Here is a 6,864-nt window from a genome sequence, read left to right on the forward strand (position 1 = left end):
TGGCTGGAATTAAAAAAAAAAAAAAACATTGTCATGTAAGAACAGAAGCCTGACACAAATGTATTAATTTTCCCTGCAGCAGCTTCCAAAGATAAAGCTTTTACTTATTGATGGTGAAATAATTTAGGCTAGAACAGGACAAGTATTAGAAGCACTTACGTTTCATTTCTCTTCATAATATATTTCATAGCACTGCTGTAACCAGAAAAGAAATGAACAATAACTCTCTTTTAAGTATAACTTTATTAAAACAAATTAAACTGTACCTCAGTCTGGCAATAGTGATGACAGCCATGCTAGGCGATAAGAAGGTTATACAGTTTCCTGTCCTTTATTGTCAGAATCAGGTGAATGACAAACTGAAAAACAAGGCACTATTTTTATTTTACCTTTTACTAACAATTCAATAAAGGTGTTAAAAAACTTTCACTTAAAGATAGGCAAACATACATTTGTGCATGTATGTGTGTAAAAATGTCCCAATTTAATACATCTGGTGGCTAGAGGTACTCAGACTCTAACCCTGTACCTTGGGTACAGGGTAAAAAGAGTCTAAAGTCCCTAGCCATCACCACTTGTGAATTTATACCTCTTTTTTATTTGTTCCTCATAACGTCTGTGGTTTTCAGGATTTTTGTGGCAATCACTGAAGGATTAAATTCACTAAATAATGACAGGCATTTGAATTTCAGACTTCATATTCTTCAGAAAATAAATGGTAACAAAAAACCTTTTATTCTACCAATTTTCTAAGTTTATAAGATGAATTTGTCCCTATTTTGGGGCTGTATTCCCCATTATTGGCTTTGTACAGATTTTTTTGTGCTAAGACGTTGAAAGCTATGGTGAGAAGTAAGAACCGAATTCTGTATTCCCCTATTATTGGCTTTGTCCAGGTTTTTAGTGCTAAGAGGTTGAGAGCTATGATGACAAGTGAAAACTGAATTCTGTATTCCCCATTATTGGCTTTGTTCAGGTTATTTGTGCTAAGAGGTTGAGAGCTATGGTGACAACTGTGAGAACTGAATTTTGTATTCCCCCATTATTGGCTTTGTCCAGGTTTTTTGTGCTAAGAGGTTGAGAACTATGGTGACAAGTGAGAACTGAATTCACTAAATGATAGCCATTTAAGTTTCAGCCATCCTGTCTTTCAGGAAACTGCTGATTTAGCATAGTGGTATGTTTTTCCTGACTGTATTGCACAGGGTCCTGGGTTCAAGGCTTAGCAGTGAAATGCATCATGGTAACATGACATTTTATTCAAGCAACTTTCCAAAATGTTTGTTGCCCCCACCCCCAAAAAGAAACTGAAATTGAAAATAAGTGCAAGAAGCTGTGCAAGATGCCAATGGCTTACACTACTGTCATTCTATTTTATATATAGATATATATTCTGTGGGTGTGGAAGTAGACTTTTATGATGGAAATGTTCTGAACTGGGCAGTTTTGTCATTAGTGGTTCATGAATTTTGTTTCACTGCCTACTGAAAAAACGTTCAAACAATAAATTTAAAATGTGCTCTGTCTAACAAGTGTGCTGTACAAGGAATATAATTTAATAAAGTCCGGAAGGTGTATCAAAGAACACATGTATGTTTCTTGTTTTGTGTGCTAGGGGTCAATGATTTGAAAACAGCCCAAGGTAGTCTTTATCCACCACTAGCCATGCATTTTCTTTGGATGTGGTGTAGGTTTCAGTGCTGTTTCAATTAATGTGAGTTTCAAGGGCAGAGAAGTTTTAATGCCATTGTGAGACAGTATTGCTTTGTTTAGCAGATTTCTATTAGAATTTGTGCATTGTGCTACAAAATGTAAAAATAAAATCCAAATAATCATTGTAGAAGTAAAGCAGTATGCATGCACACATTAGTGTTTATGGTAAATGAGGTGAAATAGACAGGTAATGGGACATTGGAATAGCTGTGGGGGACTCTGGTGCCATATTTTCGTTGTCTGTTCTTCAGTTTGCCATTGAAATTTGATATCTCACAATTCCACCAGAGTGGGCATGGTTACATAATTATGTATGCAAATTTGATGTTAATCAGCGTACAGATTTGTACCTATTTTTCATGGGCCTTGTCCAGATTTTTTATATTTCCAGGTTGAGTGGTATGGAAGGGACAGATTAACAAAGTCGATTTATGCAGACGATGTGGCATTACAGGCAGACTCTGAGCAAGAATTTCAGCAAAGGATAGGGGCATAGAATGCAAAACTAGAGGCACATGGGATGAATCTAAGCAAAGAGAAGACAGTCGCAATGGTAGCAAATTGGGGAAGTCAGAAGAAGCTGAGATCTGAGATAGAAGGGAAGATAGTAGAACAAGTAAATAGCTTCAAGTATCTGGGAGGGGTGGTAGAGGAGAAGGAGTCTGAATGAAGAGGTCAAAGCTAGAATCAGAGGGGCTGCAGCCAACTGGTATAGAGTTTCAGGTGAAGTCTATGATAAAAGGATGCCAAAGAAGCTAAAAAGTAAGGTGCACAAGACAGTAGTGTGACCAGTACTACTATATGGTACAGAAATCTGGGCAGTAAAGGCAGAACAGATGTGGAAGCTAGAGGTGATGGAAATGAAGTGTCTGAGAAGGGTGGAAGCATGTGCACTGTCAAACAAATGAAGAAATGAGGAAAAACAGGAGAAGCAAAAGTAGCTCCAATTGCAGAAAAAGATCAAAGAGAACAGATTACAGTGGTTTGGACATGTACAGAAAAGCAGAAGACAATCTGGTAAAGAAGATTTTGGACAGATAGGAATAAGTTGCAAGGAAATGAGAACATCCAGCAAAGAGGTGGATGGATTATGTGAAAGAGGATCTGTGACAGACAGACAAAAGTGATTTTTTTTCAGGGGGCAAGCACCACCTACTGCCCCCTTACACTCTCTGCTAATTACATATATACTAACTCCAAGATTGCACAGTCCTCAAGGAAGGAGCAAATTCCAGAGACCAAGAGACAATCATACTCAAATACCTGTCAATTATCTGCTTTGTCAACCATTGTGTCAACCAAACAGATGTCAACACACATATTTTTATTTAATTTACTTACTTAGCCTTTCTTGACTATGTTATTCCCACATGGCTAGTAACCTCTTTTTAGGGGATACCAGAGGGAGTAGGGTCAGAGATTCATAGGTTCATAGATTAGCATTAGGTTAACTGCCCTTGCTGGCCACTTTAAGCCTAGCCAATTACCCCATGTAAGAATAAAACCCCGCACCTTGTGTTTGAAAGGTAAACACCTTAACCATTATAGCAACCTCCCACCAGTATTACACTATTAGGGGATATTTGGCCAGGAAATTGGGGAAGTTGATAGATGCCATACCATCTTTCACATTAACCTAAGCTACCACCAACTCAAGCCAATGGGAGCTCATTTTAGCCTATTATCTAAAGGACAATGCATTCAGGAATTTAGCACCCTCCTTATGCTGCACTGCAGTATCAGCAATCCACCTACCTGGTGTGGGAAAATAACCTACAGCATTCTCCATGAAAGGTGACTGTTGTACTACTTACATCACTGACTCTGCTAATATATATATATATATATATATATATATATATATATATATATATATATATATATGTGTATATCTTTATGGGATTGCTACATTATATCAATGCACCACAATGCTGAGAGCAAGAATGTCAACCATGAAAGGTGAACAGTGGAAATGCCAATAGTCAACTGCACATGTGTAAGTTAAACCCTCTCTGCATGCAACCAACAAAAAACAAAACTGTTTGCAGGGGTCAAGCCCCCCTGCACCCCCATGTGGGGGAATGCACCCACACACTCCCTACTAATTATAATATGTATAATTTGAATGGAACAAACTTCCTCTTGAAATTCGAACACTCAAACATTCTAAACAATTCAAATTAACTTTAAAAGAATATCTCAAAGGGCAATGGATCTGCCACTGCTCAAACCCACCTTGATTACACTCTGCAGATGAATGTTTTCCTTTCTTCACTCCAATACTGTACCATCATCCTCTATCAACAAATTGTAAAAATTATACCTTACTCAAATGTTGCAGCTTTTACCAAGATTGTTAAATTTACTACTATTTAAAAAAATGCTAATGTTGACATCAAGCTGCTTTGCCACTTTTTGCTTGTACAATATTTGTATAATGACTAAATGTAATCTGTAAAATACTGGAGCTTTTCTCCCCGGGACTCTACTGAAAAAGGGCTTTGGCTCAGTCAGACATTCCCGGTCAACAAATGTAAAATAAAATAAATAAATAAAAATAAATATTATTATACAAAATTATGTACACTAACTCTGAGAGCACACAGTTCCTCAGGGAAAGGGGATATTCCCTCACCTGGGGAGTGTTGATCTAGCACAAATGTTTACCTTCTGCATATGATGACCTTTTGTAGTCGATGTTCTTGCTGTCGACATTGTGGTCTGTCAGCTTATTGAAGTAGAACCACATATAGATAGATAGACAGATATGGTAACGTTATAAATGGTTGACATGTTAAATGATCAAAATACAAAACCCTGAACAAATCATGCTTACCATTCAGAATAAAATCAACAGAAATAATTGAAACACAATGCATATACTATTACCCTACCAAAATTCAGCCTACATTTATCTGACTAGTATTAGTATCACAGATAGGATGCATGGTTAGGATTAGAGGCAATGGCAGGGTTAGCATTAGCACGCATTACTAAAGTGTGCAAGGAGGCTTTGATTCCCTGAGCCACCTTAGTAATGAGTATAAAACCTCCTTTGATTTGTCTTGTACCAAAAAACAGCAAACACACCACAGTTTCACCTGTCAGAATTCTAGTATTTCTGATCACTCACCTTACCCTGAAGTACACTGATCTTGGAGTTAGTCTGCATAAGTAACAGGGATCTTAGGGTACAGGCTGTAAAGTCCCCTGCAAAAATTCTTTAAGTATTAGCTAAGTAAATTTTTACATTTGTCACTTCAGTGGCCTTGCTTGACAGGGGCACTGGAAACTAACTTTGGGCAGTATGATGCCAGGGAATCTTCTTGGGCTAGGCTAAGATAGGCTCCAGGTCTGTTAACCTAGTACACACTTATGAACACATCTATGAACCTATGAAATGTGACTCACACTTTAGTGTTCACATTTCTGTGATTTACATTTTGTGTCTCACATTCTTGTCATGCAGGAATACTAGAGATGATGTAGGCTATTCAGTACTGCAATGACTTCATTATAATTCTGTCTGTAGGAACTTTTGTGAAAATCTTAACATTGGTTGACATTATCATCATATTTATTTTCCTTCTTTTTCCTTTAGGAAAGAAAGATTTTCACACTTTTGTCTTAATACAACATTTAAGTTGTTGTTCTTCTTCTCAATTTTTCAAGTAGCTCTGAGCCGTTCAAGTCATATAGTATCATGTTGTTGGAGCTTCCTAAATGGCACTGTTATATCCAGCAGATTAGGAATAAACTTTGAAAGCTATTGAAACATTAATAAGAACTGCATGGGAGCAGACCTGTCTTGTACATGTGGCACATAAATATTGAGCATTTACTTTGCTAGCATTATGTGTGAGATCTCCACAGTCCAAATATATGACATTTAGCTGAGATTTTTTTTTATCTCACTCTGTTCAGAAACCAAATTAGCCTAACATTGTGGTCCTGACTATTAGTACCTCAAACAAAGCCTACTGTCTGTTGCCCATTGTACCTCCTAGATTTTTGATATTTTTAGAAACGTCTTTCTGAAATATTTTTGATGCATTGGTGTATCCCAAATGGTAACCCCACAAATCTGTATTTGTCCAAAACAAGTATTAAAAATACACAACATTAAGCTAATTACATCATTTTTATTTGTCAAAAGCCTTAGTTTGCTTCTAGGACTGAAAAATATTTAGCTTTAGGCATGCCTGAAACTAGTTCTTCAGTAGTCTGCAATGGGTAATGTCATTTTTGACCCATTTGTTTAAGTATTGTGAGGCAGTGTAAACCCTCATTTTATTGAGCTTCACTACAGTAACCATACTCTGTATCCATTTTTGTTTGTTTTAATTTGCTTAACTATAATACTTTGTGTTTCTTCTCTTTTTAATTCATGCTCAGACTTCTAGCTAAGTTTAATATGTACTCTTCTAGGACATGCACTACACAGACAGATTCAGGACAAATTTTAATATGATATTCCCTAGTTAGGTGGCATAATAAATCAAACAAATTAATGTATGTTGAAAAAACAGCATCAGCGCATCAGAAATCAAAAACAGTTTTGTGTTAGTTTCATTTACAGAGGACAGAATAAATACTTGCTGACAGTGCTGTAACTCTTTGACGCTGCACTTCTTTATGTAAAATTTAATTGACTTGCCATTACAGTTATTTTGTAGTTTTATACTTGCAAGCACTTGCATTATTTGTTTCACTACTTTTACAACTGCCTTTTTTCATGTTTCTGTCACTTGCATTATTTGTTTCACTACTTTTACAACTGCCTGTTTTCATGTTTCTGTCACATTTATACTAATTGTCAGGCTGGTTTGTTCATAGGTTCATAAGTTCATACTAGGCTATCTGCCCTAGGGCATTTATAAGCCTAGCCAGAGTGTGTTTGGCTTTAGCCACCCATTTTAAATTAATTTTGCTATGCCCTTTTTAGAGGTTAGTATACTGTGCCTCTGTCTAACAGTGACACAGAAGTGATACCCGGGGTAAACCTACGATCTCCCATCCACTCATCAAGATTCCTCTTGAAGAGAGTCAAGGAGGGAATCTGCCTAACCTGGACTGGGATTTTATTCCATAGTGAAGGGAGCCTATTCTTTTAGAAGAATAAACTATTAGAAACTACAACATTACAGTTTG

This window comes from Protopterus annectens, chromosome 4.part0, assembly GCF_019279795.1.
Source record: "Protopterus annectens isolate FY-2018-M chromosome 4.part0, PAN1.0, whole genome shotgun sequence".
NCBI lineage: Eukaryota > Metazoa > Chordata > Ceratodontiformes > Protopteridae > Protopterus > Protopterus annectens.